Here is an 18,167-nt window from a genome sequence, read left to right as displayed (position 1 = left end):
GTTTTCAATTAGGTCATCAATTATGTTGGAGTCTGCTGTGAGCCGTAATCAGGCTGCAGATCCGCCTCAGCTGTTGCAGGAAGACCCGGCCCCTGCGCCGCTACATCACCGTTTCTATGGGACCCCCTCGCAGCCAATGGTAACGACCGCAAACCCGTTAACTTTATCGAAAATGAAACTACTGTTGGTGTTGCTGGCATTAGCTATATGCTAAACTCATATGTTTGTTCTTTTTTCCTCTTTGGCCTGCAACTTCTACAACCTTTCCCAAAAAGAAAAGAAAAAAAATCTCTTCAGCAAATATTAAGCGCCGATTTTTACTGTAATGTTGAATTTGTAGTTATATATTTACTTAACGTGTGTTTCACGATTAAGCGAAATTCTGGTCTTTACATAATTGGATGTATAATTTTGCTGCGCACTAATTTAGGAGATTATTGGCTTTTGCTCTTTTATTCACCGTTTTTTTTTTTGGTGAAGAGTAAAATACAGAACATTATACAGTAAAGTGTTTTATAAAGTGAAATTGTAATAAATATAATTCAGTGTGTACCGATGGTAGAGGCCATTTCAGATTTACTGTCAAGTATATCTTTATATGCCCTTTTTTTTATCCCTTGCTGACACTTTTGCTGAAGGATGAAGGTAAATGTGGTATTTCTGCTTTTCCCATTGAAAAAACATCTGAATACCCATTCCAGCACTGACTGCTGATTTTAGGAATATGACAGAATGAGGACATACAGTGAGATCTAACTCCTCTAATTTAGATCATTTTGAATATTTCTACTATATCAGAGTAAAATAACAAAACTGAACCGATGATTTATGGTTTACCTTAACCTTTAATAGCTGGTACACAAATACTCAGAAATGTAGAACTTAAAATGTCCTCTTAAAATATATCACAAGATGCAAGCATGATGCTGAATAGCCTAAAATATTTTTAAAATGTGCTAAAAAAAGAGAGAGAGATGTAATTTTGCTGATTTTGTGTGAATTTGGTTAATAAACTGCAAAATAAATGAGAGAACAGGGCCTTTTTAAAATGTGATATAAATGTGCATCATAGAAATGTTGTAACCTCTACTAATCTAAACAGAATCACGTAACGACGAAGAAATAATAACTGAGTGTTAATTGTTTGGGCTCAGGTTGATGTAAGAAGGGCGTGGGTGGAGGGACGACTTGTGTTGTGTATCGAGGCTCAGCACTGGATGCGAGCCCAGCCTACAGCGTGTTTCCTCACAACAAGTCAGCTCTCAGAGGCCAACTGGTTTCCTGACTTTGTATAGGAACACAATCAAGCCCACGGGGCGAGGAGCAGGGGGGTGGACCGACGTATTCTCACTAAAAATAGTGAAGCTGCTTTTTCAGTGTGTTTCTGCACACACTTAACCCAAGTGCTTAATACATGTACACACATATTGAAGTCAAAGAAGAGTCCAGTCGCTCAATGAGAGGTGAGACATTTCAACACAAGCAAGAAGGTATTCGTGCAAACCCTTAAACAACGAAAAACAATCTGTTTATCGCACTGTGATCGGCGTGCGACTGTATTTCAATGGAGGCCTAATTTTATAGCTTGCAGATTCAGTCTGAACCTTTATCCTGCACTGTACATCAGCAGCAAAGTGATTTTCTGATCAAGACACTGGGAATCGTTTCCTGTTTCTCTTCTCCTAAAATATACACATTTTCTTCTTTTTCTTTGTTTTGCATGACTTTAAATGTTTAAATATCTTTGTATTTTTCAAAAAAAATTGAAGACAATTTCAAATTTTGCATATTAGCTGAATATGAGAAAATAATAATTTGTTGCTGCCCTCCATAAATTTGTGCACAAATAGGCAAACTTTAATGTTTATAAAAACTGAGAAACTCTGAATAAAGCAGCCTATGACTGTTATTATCGTAATGGTTCTGACCAGTGAAATTAAGGATTATAATCTGCTCTATAAACTGAGATAAAGATAAGTCGGGTTTTAAGGTTCTGTTCTCAGTAAGTAAATTTATCCTTTAAGATACAACTCATGAGCTGCTTCACATCAATTAAAACCAGCAAAACAAAAACACATACCATCAGAAGTAAAATGACACCAGGATAAATGTAAAAAATGGAATTACAATAAAATGCTACCCAGTTAATATTCTTATAACTGGACAGGTACTGGACTTACACAATTTAATGGACGTTTACATTTTACTCAAATCTCCTTCCTAAAGGATATGTTTCTCATTTCGAGACGAAGCTCCTTGCCACAGGATGTAGTTCTACAGTTTATGGAAATGGTTTAGGGAGAAACTCCCCCAGTATACATTAGATAAGGGGAAGTGACTCTTCTCTACCAGAAGCTAGCAGCTAAATTATGCTTGAGTTTGGAAGATGTGAAAAAAATGACATGTATTATGTTCTGTTTGTCTCTTTAGTAAGGCTCGCTGCCTACGAAATGTTAACTGTGTTGCTGAATGATCATTAATTTATTCAGCCTTTTCCATTTTAAAAAATTGAAAAACATTAAAAAAACATTAAAAAAAAGAAGACGTGCGTACATAGATAATAGAACTGATCTGCATCACATTCAGTGATCATTTTCTGATGTTCCCTTTTACAAATATCATTCATTACATCAAATTCACGTATCAATTCCATCAGTTTGCCAAACCATTTTAAAGGAATAAAAATAAATTGCTTAGAAATCCGAAGCAGATGAGATAACCATTCAAAAAGCAAAAAAGAAATAAGTCATTGAGGCTCTAAACCTTTTATATACCTACATGTCACAGCCATCTTCACTGCTAAAGATAACTTTGTGCAGATGTACCAAACAAAATATGTCTTATTTATTATATGTCTCTTCGGCTGATTTTAAAAGAACACTTGATGTTGTTTGGAGGTGCACTCATAGACCTTTGTGCATGGAGGCTTTACATAATTGAGGGCTGAGCCATTTATGGTTGAAAAGAGATGTTTAGTTTTATTCTTTGTGGATTGCTTTCATACATTTGAGTATGTTTTTTCTGAGCTGAAGAAAAATGTGAAAATCAGTCTGCTCTTCTGGACTGGATGAGTGCCGCCTGCTTTTATTGATGAATGCATTTGTCAAAAAATGTTTCCTTTCAACTAAATCAGTAGTTTCAAAGTAGTCTTTTCTGTGTAGCATGATTTGTTTTTTATTATGTCTTTGGTTCCACTCCTTGGGCTACTGTCATTTTTGATAAGCATGTAGTACAATATATGAATCCAAAATATTAGATCTTGCAAATGCAACATCCTGTCTAGTGATCTTCTCAGTTTAATCATATCATATCATATCATATCTATTTTATATTTCACATGTTAACAAATGTACCCTTATTTAAGCTATCTCCTGTGATATTTCAACACATTATTTAACCTCACAATCTCCACTGTCCTGATGGGGGTCCTGCAAACATTGTTCAGAATTTAACTTCAAATTCTAGTTTAGATTGTATTTTTACTAAACCACCAATCATAGAGAAAGTTAAAGGACATGAATTTTAAGGACTAATTCCAATTCAGGAAATGTTTCAGCCATGAATATATGGATTTGTATGTTTCACTGACTGTAAAAATTATTTAGTTTCAATCAGAAGACACTGTGAAATAAGACATTAATTAACATAAAAAAGTGCAAAAGTAGATTTTAAATATGGCTCCTGGGCATTACCATCAATAAAGTGTCTTGTTAAATTACCCTTCATTGTATCCACAAGATAATCCACACAGTTCAGGACCATTAAATCAGATTTTTCCGCCCTCTCTTTCAAACCACAAACACCTGACAGAAGCAGAGCCTGTATAGTTCAGAGGCTCTGGATAAGCCTCATGTTTTATTTGCGAAAAGCGGCCCCATTGTCCCATAAGTCACCTCGCACAGCACTCTTCTGCTTCACGCCACACTGAGCCTGTCCTAGTGTGTTAGCGTCACCCGCTGCTAAAGCACTTAGCTTGTGTTCTCCGTGTCCTCTGTGGTACAGCCAAACATCCATTTTGAGGTCCTAGGAAACTTTGAAGCTTTTTCTCCCACTCACTAAGCGAGGGAGGCGCGGGATACATTTGTGACGTTTCATGAATACTTTGTCCAATAAATAACTCCCTTCATGAATACATTAAAACCAATCAAAGGCGTGGATGTTGCTAGGCTTTCATTCTAGATCCCATATAAACTGAATTTGCTTTTATTGAAAGAGCTTTATGCCACTAAAATGTGTAGGATGCTCTTCACCAGTGATAGCACCATTTATCCATTTGGTTGCCACATTTTTCTCCTGCCTTTTTTGCTAACACTTGTCAGACATTGTCACACCTGCTGTGAGAGCCAGAGAGGACAAGAGCGGGGTGACAAAGCAGCTTCTTGTGGTGGAAATCAATCAACCCGCATATACTGCACTGTGCAGATACATGCATCAGACATACCCACACTTCTACGTAGATTCATTGGGTATAACGTTTTACTTGTTAATTTCCATTTAAAGAGTAAGCAACATTTGTTGAGTAGTGGAAACAGCGGCCTCTGTGGCTGAAAGTGTTAAATACTGGATTTTGGTTAATTTAAATCTGCTGGTCTCAAGTTAAAGTGTTAAAAGGTCGACAGTCTATCAACAACTCATGGAACCAAAAAGAAATCCTTAATTAGCACAAGTAACAGTTAATGCTTTCATATGTCACATCTTTGTTGTTGCAATATTTATAACAAACAATGTGCAAACAAGGTGAATTATTATTATTATTATTATTATTATTATTATTATTATCATATGTATTAATGGTTGAAAGGATAGAACTAGCTACATTAGTTGTTGAATGATTTTTAGCAAAAAACAAACACACATCCCCCCCCCAAAAACAAACAAACAAACAAACAAACAAACAAACAAACAAACAAACAAACAAACAAACAAACAAACAAACAAAACAAAAACAGGAGTAATGTTTTGAGTTTTCAAGATATTATTTTGTAAGTCAGGGAAATCTCAACCAACACAGACTTTTAAAGTAGCCTTTTGAGCTACTATGAAGCTGTCACCAAAGATAAGTATTACTCACTTATCCAGATCACACAGACTAGTACTGATGCTCTTTTTGGCTTAATTTTGGTCTTCACGCAAAATAATGCTGTAAAGAGATCCATTTATTCATTAGTTTGCCACTACCTTTGTGAGTAGGTTTTTTTTCTTTCTGTTGCTTAATGGTACTATAAGAACCATTAACTATAAGAACTATAAGTACTTATAGTTATTCAATTAAAAGTTGATAGGAGCAGATTTGTGATTTGTGGAAGCCAGTTTGTTCCCATACCATATTTAAATACAGTGGCTGGGAAGGACGTCTACGCTCTGACTAATGGCATTTTATCTATGTGGCTAGCGACCGTCCAAATACATAGTATGCATAAGTCAGATGAGATGAAAAGTCATAGACATTCATGTGCCATGAAGAGACATTTAAATTTATCCCTGCACGTTTAGACCCTAGATATTAGGGAAGAAGGAAAAAGATAATGCTACCGGGATTTTAATAAAATGTCCTCCTCTTCCTCGCCTCATCTCCTGAACTGAAGTCAGGACTCTAAGACACAAAAATGTTCATAGACATGTTTATTTATTCCCAATATTGTTGCAATTACTTATTTTTTGCAGATTAGACATACAACCCTCCTTTCTCCAGACAGCTGACAATGAGCCAGTTAGACAACAACAACAGCTGGTTACAAGCTAACATTATGCCAGCTAACGTTAGGCTTAAAAGTTGTAAAATCAAACTTTGCCTCTGATAAACAGTTTTTGATTACATTCTCAGATAGTATATGAGAGTTTATTTATTAAGCATTATAGTCCAACAAAGTTACATCCACTTCAAAGAATGTTTCACTAACTGTGGTGAACGCTAACAGCTAACAGTAGCTAACAGCAGCAAAAACAGCAGCGCTTACTGAAAGAAAATCTCCCCAGATCCTCAGCAACTCATCTGTGGTTGTGATTTGATGCTTTATAAATAAATCCGAATTGAATTGAACTGAATTAAAAGGAAAACAAGGGATACAAATCGACTGAAGGGCCAGATGCATTTCTCAACTCCTGTGCCAGATCTTTTGGTAATTCATATTTCTTAAGAACCTGACAGTCAGATCTCCTATAGATAGGTTTTTTTTTTTTTTTTGGTCTACCATCTCTTCTTTAAAAAGAAAAAAATATTCTAATTGAGAAAAAAGATAATGTTAAAGAATTAAAAGTAGGGATAAAGTTACTGAAATGGACACATATTGTGCGGGTTAGTCTACAGTGAGAGTTTGTAAAGTATTAAAATAATCAATGAAATTTTTGAAAAAATAGGATAATAAGCGTTTTTCCTCTGAGAAATGACATAACACCATCCATCCACCTTCTTCTGCTTTATTCGGGGCCGGGTCACGTCACTACCCACAGCTCGTGACCATAAGTGAGGGTAGGGACGTAGATCGACCAGTAAATTGAGAGCTTCGCTTTTACGCTTAGCTCACCACGATGGACCGGTGCAGCATCCGTATCACTGCGCTGCAGCACCAATCCGTCTGTTAATCTCTGGCTCCCTTCTCCCATCACTCGCGAACAAGACCCCGAGATACTTGAACTCCACCCTTTTCCGGCTGAGGACCATGGCCTCAGATTTGGAGGTGCTGATCCTCATTCCCACTGCTTCACACTCGGCTGCGAACCGTTCCAGTTTGTTCCCGTTCCACCCAATTTCACATCATCCATGGAAAGATGAGATTCTGAGCCCACCTATGTGAAAGCCCTCCGCCACTTGGCTGCGCCTAGAAATCCTGTCCATAAAAATTATGAACAGAATCAGTGACAAAGGGCAGCCCTGGCGGAGTCCATCACCCACCGGGAACGAGTCCGACTTATTGCCGGCAATGCAAACCAAGCTCTTGCAACGGTTGTATAGGGTTCCAATGGCCCGTAGCAATGGGCCAGACACCCTATACTCCCGTAGCACCTCCCACAGGACACCCCGAGGGACACGGTTGAATGCCTTCTCCAAGTCCACAAAACACATGTAGACTGGTTGGGCAAACTCCCACGCACCCTCAAGTATCCTTGAGAGGATAAAGAGCTGGTCCAGTGTTCCACGACCAGGACGAAAACCGCATTGTTCCTCCTGTATCTGAAGTTCGACTAGCGGACGAACTCTCCTTTCCAGCACCCTGGCATAGACTTTCCCAGGGAGGCTGAGGAGTGTGATCCCCCTGTAGTTGGAACACACCCTCCGGTCCCCCTTCTTAAAAATGTGGACCACCACCACAGTCTGCCAGTCCAGGGGTACTGGGGTCTGCCAGGGGTACTGCCCCTGATCGCAACATTGTAGAGGCGTGTCAACCAGGACAGCACTACAACGTCCAGAGCCTTCAGGAACTCGGGGCGGACCTCATCCACACCAGGGGCTCTGCCACCAAGGAGTTGTTTAACTGCCTCAGTGACCTCCCCCCACCGGAAATTGGCGGGTCATTCCCCTCATCCCCAGACTCTGCTTCCTCCTCGGAAGACATGTCAGTGGGATTAAGGAGGTCCTCGAAGTATTCCTTCCACCGCCTGACAATTTTCTCAGTTGAAGTCAGCAGCGCTCCACCAGCACTATACACAGTGCGGGTAGAGCACCACTTTCCCCTCCTGAGACGCCTGACGGTTTGCCAGAATCTCTTCGAGGCAGTCTGAAAGTCTTTTTCAGTGGCCTCTCTGAACTCCTCCCACACCCGAGTTATTACTTCAGCCACTGCCCGCGCCGCATTCCACTTGGCCTATCGGTACCTGTCAGCTGCCTCCGAAGTCCCACAGGCTAACCAAGCCCAATAGGACTCCTTCTTCAGCCTGGTGGCTCCCTTCACCTCTGGTGTCCACCATTTGGTTCGGGGGTTACCATCACAACAGGCACCAACCACCCTGCAGCTGCAGCTCAATGCAGCAGCTTCAGCAATGGAGATGCTGAACATGGTCCATTCGGACTCAATGTCCCCAATCTCCCTCGGAATGCTGTTGAAGCTCTGCCGGAGGTGTGCGTTGAAGATCTCACGGACTGGGGCCTCTGCTAGGCATTCCCAGCACACCCTCACTACTCGTTTAGGTGCACCGGGTCTGTCCAGCGTCCTCCCCCGCCACCTGATCCAACTCACCACCAGGTGGTGATCCGTTAACAGCTCAGCCCCTCTCTTTACCTGAGTGTCCAGAACATATGGTCGCAGGTCTGGTGATACGATTACAAAATCGATCATCGACCTGCGTCCTGGTGCCACGTGCACTTATGGACACTCTTATGTGTTTGTTATGGCCAAACTGTGATTTGCACAGAAGTCCAATAACAAAACACCACTCGGGTTCAGATGAGGGAGGCCATTCCTCTCAATCACGCCCCTCCAGGTCTCGCTGTCGTTACCCACGTGAGCACTGAAGTCTCCCAGAAGGACAACAGAGTCTCCAGGTGGAGCACCTTCCAGCACCCCACCCAGGGACTCTAAGAAGGCTGGGTACTTTGAACTGCCGCTCGGTGCATAAGCGCAGATGACAGTCAGGACCCGTTCCCCGACCCTAAGGCGCAGGGAACAAACCCTCTCATCCACCGGAAAGAACCCCAACATACAGGTAGCAAGCCTTCTGCGGGTGGTGGGCCTGCGGGAGGATGAGCCCATGTCCCCTTTTCGGGCTGTGACATAACACCCTTAAGACATTATGTCTCAGATGGCAAAGTAAGGCATAACATCGGTCACACTGGTCCACTATGTTAGGTTCAGTTTTTGATAAATGAGACTTTGAGAAGTGAACTCTGTTTAATACCGTAAATTGTATAAGTTACAACCTATTGTGTACCAAAGTGTACTTGAGCATGGCCTTATCCCACCATTAGCAGGAGAAGGTGGAGAAAGATTGAATCTAAAGTCTGCTACATAGTAATTCAGGCGAGTAATTCAGCCAATAAATCAAGTTATGAATATGTGAAAACCTAAGTTGCACAGGGGCAAGACTGCCACTGAATTTAAATTTTTGCAATGAAGATAAAGATTTGTCCTCCATTTATCCAGTTTGCTCACACCATCTTGAGATATACCAAGGGGTAATAGCTCTTTAGCCGTTGCCTTGTTGGTGCAAAAACACTATTTTATGTCTGTCGAACTTTGTCATGTCTGGTATTTTTGTATATTCCAGTAAAAAAATTGTAATAAACTTTCTGTTTTTGTGACAGGCTGCAAAGTGCCTAAAGCTACAACTTAAAATTGTCTTTTAGTTAAGTTGTCTGTTATGTGTAGACACAACACTGCTTCATTCCTTGAGTTAGGGCCCATTTTTTCTGATGAATGATTGATGATTGGTCAGTGAAGTGAGCTAAAAAAACAAAAAAAAATGTACTGCTCTGCAAATGGTCAGGTACACGGACTCGACTAAAAACGAATGCAAAAGCAGATGTCCAAAAAAAAACAACCTTTCGGAATGCTTGGTCAGGACCACTTTAAAAAGAAGAAAATAAATCCTGGGTCCTTGTAATCAATATATAAAGACATAGGGGTGGCTCAAGACTGTTGCACAGCTTTGTAGCTATGTGGATACCATGCCATGTTTACTGTTGGATTTTACAACAGCACCTGTACTCCACACAACTTTTAGTTTACTGATAAGAACGGAGACATTATTGACTGAAAACTCTCCTGGATGACTCATCACTAAAATCAGTTTTATCGATCAACCCACAAATCCCCCGAGAGAAAAGAAGAAGCCCACTTCTGCTGTCGCTTCAACAACATCATATTCAGCTTCTGAGAACTTCAGTTTTTAGAATCTCACTTTGGATGAATTTTAGGTTTCATGACAGAAATCAGTGCATGAAGTTTTTTGTTAGTTTGGGTCTCTAATTTTCCACATTAACACCTGATAAAGGGGCACAGTGTCGTGTTAATTTTGTTTAGTAGACTCTTGTTCATGTAATAAAAACATTGTTTACAAGAGTATTTATTGATTATTGTTTAATTGATAGAGCTCACTCTCTCTCCAAGGTGCAGCACATCTTTGTTACACTGATTGTGGACAGTCACCTTATCATTTTCATGAAGTTTCCTTAAGCATTTCCAAAGTTGAAGGTTCGTTTATGCACACAGCCTTTGAAGATTATGCCTATATATAAGAAATGACGTACTACTGGCTTCTTGGATGAAATCAAGGTGGAAGAAGTCCCGTCCATCCTCCTGTCTGTCCATCCATCCAATTCAGAGTCGGGGGCCTGGCCCAGCTACCATAGGGTGTGAGGTCGAGTACAGCATGGCGGTGGGTGTTACTAGCCACTGTAGCACTGTGGGGTTAGGTTAATTGATGATTCTAAAGTCCTTTTTTTATTTTTAACCAGTCTTAACGCAATGGTCAACCAGCAAACCACTCAAACAGGAAGTGGGCAGTGATGCTACCAAACAGGAAGTGAGGTCATTTCTCAGCAACCATTTTAATGCATTGACACCAAATTAAATGCAAATTTTTGTTTGTCACAGACACAGTACAAAATGTAGCTTGTGTCAGAGCTCCAGACATAGCCGCGCCATTCCAGGGCTTGGTTTTAGCATGGGTGGTCTAGCCAGGACCCTCAAACTTGTGACTCTCGCTCCAAAAGTGTGTAGTCTTACCACTACAGTATCCAGCTGCCCAAACTTGGTGTATGGACTTCCAAAAGGCCCTACAACCATGGTTTAAGCATTTTCATATTGAGCTAACATGGCAACCAGGAGCTCTGCTAAGTTGCTTGGTCCCATCATCGCTGTTTGCAGCTATATTTAGTATCTGTTAAAAACATCTGTTATAATTCATTGCAGTGGAGGAATGAAAGCAGACAAACACAAGACTTTTTGCATTGCTGGTTTCTTTTTCTTTATTATTTTTAGATGTCAAACCTTTCTTCATCTCTCCAGATGTACAGCACTGACCACTGTGGTAACATCCCTGTGTTCACAGCTTTACTGCAGAGGCCTTTGAATTTGTAAATTACTGAAGAGTCAGCATGAATCACCTTTTAAGAAAAATAAGGTCTCGGTTACATCAGGACTTCGTGGCACAACAAATATGATATTCTATCATTGCTACACACTGTAACCCCAGTTCATTGCCTCCACCACTCTTGGATCTCAGAATTGTTATGTTTTCCAAAACGACAACAAAGTTGGTGCCAGCAGTGACTATGTTTATTGTTTCATACAAAGCAGAAAACAAAACTGTGAGCTAAAAAATGTTCCGAAAGATTTGCCAGATCATGGGACTACTGCGAGACCGTGTGTTACATATTGTTTGCAGCTTTGGAATAAAAAACAAATTTTTTTTTTCTTCTTCTGGCAGTCTGTTGGTCTCTGTTTTTCTCACACTCGTTTTTCAGTCTTGCAGAAATGACAGAGCAGAGATGATCATGTTCTTAATCTTATAAGGTATTTCCTATTATGCTGAAACACTCCCACTTTGAGCATTCCTAGCAAGAGGAAGTGCAGAAGAAATAACCCGCCGGGACCATTTAAATAGTAATTTTCTCATGAAGTCAAACTTGCAGATAAAGGGGGGGGAAAAAGTCCACTGAGATTTTCCTCATCATGGGAAAATGTGAATGAAATTGCTTTTCTGAATCATACTCCAAAATAAAAGTCAGCAAATTGAACACGGCAAACTGCCTGACTACTGCACTTTAGAGGTGGTGCTGTTGTGAAATGCAACGTTACTATGAACTTAGTGAAAAACAAACACTTTCACAACATCCTCCCACAGAATTAAGGCCTTAACTTCCTGTTTGTGTATGGAGTATGGGACACAGAGGGTTATGCTATTTAAACCAAAGGGCAGCAGATTCCCATCTAACAGGGGCTGGTGGGATCTGAAAGTCTGCTGCCAGCTTCTCGAGGGAATGAAAAACGGGTGGGAAAAGTTAAAATAAAGGAACTGAAGTAAAACATATGGAGCCCCCCCCCCCCCCCCCCCCCCCCCAAAGTTCAGCTGGGAAGAGAAGAGCCATGTGGAAATTCATATTTATTTTACTTTTTGGCAAATGTGCAATTAAAAAAAGAGAGAAGAAAACAAAACAGTTTCTTCACCAAGATGGTTACATTGTTTTTTCTGTGTTGGTCCAGATCTCCACTAAAACTCCAAATCATTTGTCTGCCTGTTACTGAATGAAGCATATTAATTTTTTAAATAATCCACTAAAGCTTAATATGTAAATAAAACAATCATGCTAGAAGCAGACAAGTGAATGAAAAGGGTTTCATGAAACAGGCTTCAGGGATGGACCTCCAAGCAGCGGAAAGACACATTAACTAAACTATGTTGTTGCTTCCTTAACCCAATCTCCAATCTGTAAATAAAGTGAATGCGCTCTTATTCAAAGTCTCTCCAGAGACCAAATAAGATGAATGCGTAGCGTGAATGACAGAGAAAATATGAAGGAAAAACTGGCTGGGATCTCTTGCTTGATGTTTTATTGTGAGGATTTTCTGTTAAAATCTTTGCTGCATGTAATATTTAACGCTAGTAGGAGGATGGTAGAGGGTAGCTGCAGATAACTATTCCCTCATCACAGGGATTTCCAACACGGGAAGACCTTTAGATAACAATCAGACCCCCACCCTTCACCCTTTTCCTTCACTTGTGGGTACTTTTTGTAGCACCCAAAACAAGCAGACCATCTTGTGCCGCACATTTAGACTGTGTTTGAACTCTTTTTTTTTTCTTTTTTTTTTACTCAGCTGTGAGACATGATAATGTTCTGTTTTTGGGCAGCGCCTCTGGAATGTAAACGACCCGCTGCCCACTCATAAACAGAAGACTTCATAACAGCTGTGTAGCAGTGTTAGGGGGCCTAATGAAATACGGTTAAATCTCAATTTTCACTTGTAAATCTCAACACATTTGCAGTCATTTATTGAACGATAACATTATTATTAGTGATTTCTCACAGGGAATTTCTTTAATAAACTCATTTCCACTTGTTAGACTAGCGGTGTGTGTGATTGTATGGGTTTGTGTAAACATTCTGTAGACTTTAGCCACTGAACTAAAACCGTTTGTGTTTTCTCAACACCCCTTCCCCTCTGTTTTAGTCACTTTCCAATGATCCAGATGTTTTGTGAGTTCCGTGTGTTTATTAAAGCCAAACTAACCAACCTCAAAACACAAACTGAGTTATAATTCTGACAACTTTAAAGCTGGCCTGTTCAAAGATGGAAAATCCAAATATGGTTGAACAAATGTAAACCCCTTGCAGCCCATATACTTTTTTTTCCCCCACAATGTTACATATACAGGCTCTAAGAGGCTTTCAGAGCGCTGTGACGACAGTTAAACGGGCCTCTGTGTACCGCCAGTGCAAGCCGAGAGCTGCGGTGTTCTATTTTTGTGGTGTGATGAATGAGTCAACTGTGGAGATGATATGAAAGTTTCCAGCAAATCACTGAGGCTATAACCTGTGATGTGCTGGTTTGTAACCGGCACAAATGGGTGAAATATGTGACGTTGAGCGTGGCAAGGTGCAGAAGCTCAAGCAAGTTTGTGACTCTTAAAAAAAAAAAAAGGAGTGAAAATCAAAACCACATTTCAGGTTTCCTGAAAACAGAGAAAATCTAATGCACTTTTTGACTTCATACCAATATACAAATACACATAATATTATCACAGAATGAAAAGCGACTCATTTTGTAAGACTTTATCCAGAGAGCTTGGATCAATGGATTTTATTTAGCCATCTTAAGTCCAACTTAAGTCCAGACTGAAATCTTGCAACACCCTCTGAGCTGATTGCCATTTATGTTTTTTACTTGTGTTTTTATTTATGGTGCCCAGATGTGCTCATGTTGTCAGTGAACTGAGCAAATAGCTCTTGCTACTAAAGAACATTCTAGCGATCAATGCACATGTATTGGACGGTAAACAGTAATACGACCTGTTGTTGTAGCTACTGCTAAGAGCACTTCCGACAGATAGCACTGAAGACAGTCCAATGAAGGAGTTTTAAGAACAAAATCAGAAGACATCCTGACACAAAAAAGCTAACGTGCATGAGTCAGGATGTCACCCACACTGGCAGCCAGTCTGAAATGTCTCATTGAGTTGAGGCATTTGGCTACTCTTGGGAAATACACTAATGATTAAGTAGTGGACCACCTAAATATTACACCTGTAGGAGCTGCTCAGCCATGGAAACCCAATCCACTAACTCCTGGTGCACAGTTTTTCTGCTGATGTTTTATGCCAGAGGACCTTTGGATCTCTGCAGTTATTGGGTTTAATGAATTCATTATGTAACTTTATGTGTTCAGACACTTCATGGCTGAGTTGCTGTGGTTCCTAAATCTTCCCACTCATCCAATAAGACCACTTATCTAAGAGCAAGAAATGTAAAAAAAAAAACCCTGACATGTTGCAATGGTGACGTCAGATTATGCTCTTTAGAACACCTCATCCTTTCACAAATGTTTGTAAAGGCAGGCTGCATGGCTAGGTGGCTGACTTTATACACCTGTGGTAATGGGACAGAAAATGCCTGAATATAAAGATGAAGAGGTGTGACCTAATACTTGTGTTTCTATAGTATAATTGCAAGCAACATGAATGCATTTGCATACTTCTCTTATGAAAGTATTTTGTCAATGATTCTTCAGTAGTTTGAAACAGCTCTTTTAGTTTGGGAATTGTCAGAGTCTGACGTGCGTTCTACTGAAAAGGAAAAACTCAGAGCAGCTCAGTTAAACAAATGCAGAAATAAACAATACTTTTAGTCAACCTAGTTGTAAATTCTAAACTGTGAACTATGAATATGAATTTGTTCCTTTTAAACAATATGAACTAAACTTGTCCTTGCAAAACTTGAACTTGTACAACACTGGCTAAATAGGGATGAAAAATCTTGAAAGCTCTTGGATAGCGTCACATTCATGTCACTGTTATAGATCAATAATAATAATAATACTAATAATAATAATACGTCTGGCGATCTCTGGAGTCTTCATTTTCTATAAAATTTGTAGGTTAAAAATAATTTTAACCTATCCAACATCCAACTGAAAATTGTTCACCTGTGAGAAACACTGCTAGCAAAGATTGATTTTTTTTCTATTCAGCAGGCAGCAGGCAACTCCATTTATTATAAAGCTGTTGCCATTTCTCACCAGTCCGTTTCATAAATAGACTCACTTGGATTGCCTAACCTGATATATTAATGTTCATTCATGTAGATTTGCCATTTTTGTAGCACCAACTGCAACTGATTTACTACTAAGTTCAACTGCTGCTAACGTGCTGGTCATCAGCCCTATCAGCCTCATTTCCTGCCTTTTCCCATGACTAACCTGGTTCTCTCTCTTGTTTCACTGCCTTGGATTACAGCTGGTGATGCTAGTCCTTGTTGTTCTCCATGACTTAGAGGGACAAAACCTGCAGCAGGTGGACAACTGCCGTGGTGAGCTCAGCAAGACTGCAGAGTAGAAAAACAACTACAAAGTGCAGTCTGTGGAGTTGGAGTCCATCTGTGGCAGGAAAGACTGCCTGGAGAGGCAGCTGGTTATACTATCAGTGACAGTTTTCACAAAGTGTTTGCAAATGAACTACTTGGAGAGAAAGACCTTATATAAGGTAATTACTCTGTGTGCCTTCTTTGGGATGACAGAACATTTAACCCCCACTAAAACCTCCAGATCTGTGAGAAACACTTTTAGCAAACATTGTACTCTTTCCTAGATGCCAGCAGGGGTGATTGTTTACATGTCTATGAGAAAATCATCCTGATTTATTACATCAGAAAACATTTTCCTAGTTTTAAGTTTTAATTTATTTTAAAAATTGTATTGTGTATGAAGTGTCTTCATTCCTCGGTCAGATCCACTTTCAGACAGCAAGATGGTGACAGCCAAAAAGCCCAGTGAAGGCTACATGTAGCAACTGGCGGTTAGTTAATTTCAGTTTTCCATCTGTTATAAAGTGTGTGATTTCTACCAGTGTTTAATTTGCAAATGTTAGCATGCTATCAATCTAAACGTAGCTATTATATATGCAAAAGTACTCGTCACTGTTAACATGCTAGCAAGATGCTGCTGCCAAGATGATCTCACAGTGTCTTAGCTGTTCAGTCAGATCTACTCCTCAATGCATTTTGAGATAAGTGGGGCCAAGCATAGATATGCCTGAGAGTTGTATTTCAGAGGTGTTCAGAATCAGACGCTCAGCAGTTAGAAAGTTAAAAAGGAAGTATCTCAAAAAACCCCAACATCATATGTTCTTTAACCATGTTTGCACATACTTCTTACTTCTTCTTTGTTGTCACATTTACTGTGTCCTCAGCCCAGGCTTGAGTACGGTGCAAGTCCTTTGGTAGCGATGGTGGGTAAATCTCAAAGAGCATCAATCACTGGACTCCAGTCCAAACACATGTTCAACGCACATTCTCCTGTTCCTTCTCCGTGCCACAGATCTCAGGCATGGCTCTCATCTAATGGACAATAACAAGGCAGTTAAGAGCAGCAGGACCGAGTTCAGTCCCACTCAGAGACACTAAATCAATCTGTCCCAAATAAACACCAGGCTTTTACGCCATTTGCTCATCCTGACGCCTGAGCTTGGAAAGTAACATCTCTAATTTATTACAATCCAGCTACAAACGGATGAAGACTTTATGTTACCTAGAAGTAAGACTGTGCTGTCAGTGCACTCGTGAGTTGAAATATCTTTGCTCTTCCCCACATTTCTCCTGGTTATCATTTTTCTTTTCCGTGAAATCTAAACATGCCTTCCTGGAATTAGGAGAAGCTATTTTTAGGGATTCAGCATATTTCAGACAAAAAGGGAAATGTTTAAATTCAGACTTTTAAAAAAATCGTATTTTGCACAAATTTTTGCACTTCTTAAAAACCGACTAATTTTGTAATTTTCTGATTAAGTTCAAACGTCTTCCAAGGTTCAGACACATTACAGAATATGAACCCCTTTTCTTTTAAATGTGCTAGCTCATTTATTATATTAAGCTTAATTAATTACAGTTTAGCTGATATAGGTTTAGTGCAAAGAGAGTGAGAGCTGGCAGTTTGGGGAGACTGAGTAGCAGGGCAATCGAGCCTATGTTATGAATTATAAAGATGTGGTATTAAAAAAAAAATCATTTCACATTAGTGTACACTGTGGTTCAGTACTAGCAGTGAACTAAACGTGTTCACTCTGGACAAGAAAACAAGGAAATTACTTTTTAATGGCATTTAATTAGTCTTATGCACAAAAAAGGCACACGCCAGTCAAAAAATCCTTGTGAGGAAACATCTGCTCTATGTGCACAAATGTGTTCCGGCAAGCACGGGGATATGTGGCCGTGCACAAATACTTTGGTTTCTAGGTTTAATGGGACAGACGTGGCAAGCACTTCTTGACTTTTTTATATTTCCTTTTGGAAAATTTGACAAGAAAAATCTATGTTAATAATTTTGTTAAAATTTCCATTCATAGTGTCTATAAAATGAAAAAGTTTTTTTATAGGCAGTAACGGTGAGGCACATGTGTACACAGATTTATGACAAGTGTAATCACACAGAGACCTTTCAGAGGAGGAAACGTCCCCAAATTTCATCAGACAGAGTTTGAGTTTTGTTGAAGACGGTTACTGTAAGAACTATGCTTTTAACATATGACAGTCCCTTTTTCAGAATTTTCCATCTCTTCCCTGTTAGAGATGATGTAAACATAGACATCTACTATGCTCTAAAACATAATTTGTCACGTCCAGTATATGTTTACAGTCTAGAGACTGGTTGTCACACATAAAGGTTAAGTTCTTGCTTAGTTGGTTTCTTCTAAATGGAGCTTTTTCTTTTCAAATAGCTTTAAATTGTCTCACATTAGGTGTGAAACGTCGCAAACAATCAAAACCAAAAAGGAAAAATCAGGTTGCAGTTTGGGGCTGGAGTCACTCAGCAGAAGTAAGAGTGCAGAATCAGTGAGCAGAACTAATTTCATCAAATATTAAACTTGGTTTAGCGACTCGGCTGAGCATTGCAGAATTCCAGAGAGAGTTCTCCCCCAAGGCTGACTGCATGAGGAAAGCTGAAGGATCATGGGACATTTCATACAGGAAGGACTGAGGGTTGCCATTTTGAGAAGTAATACAAAACATACATATATAT

The 18,167-nt window shown here is 39.8% G+C and overlaps 1 long non-coding RNA gene across 2 annotated transcripts; it reads left to right on the top strand.

The window, feature by feature from the left end:
• The first annotated feature begins 33 nt into the window (after positions 1-33).
• On the top strand, positions 34-16,654 carry LOC120742283. Of its 2 annotated transcripts, none has more exons than XR_005697835.1 (2): positions 34-139; positions 15,428-16,654. It is a non-coding gene; the product is annotated as an uncharacterized LOC120742283 (long non-coding RNA). The 2 variants fall into 2 exon arrangements; XR_005697834.1 differs by having other exon boundaries at positions 43-139; positions 15,391-16,654.
• Positions 16,655-18,167: the final 1,513 nt, after the last annotated feature.

The sequence above is a fragment of the Simochromis diagramma genome, unplaced genomic scaffold (genome assembly GCF_900408965.1).
Source record: "Simochromis diagramma unplaced genomic scaffold, fSimDia1.1 OVJJ01000079.1, whole genome shotgun sequence".
Classification (NCBI taxonomy): Eukaryota; Metazoa; Chordata; class Actinopteri; order Cichliformes; family Cichlidae; genus Simochromis; species Simochromis diagramma.
The sequence above is the reverse complement of the archived record's forward strand: the minus strand, read 5'-3'. Positions and strand labels throughout refer to the sequence as shown.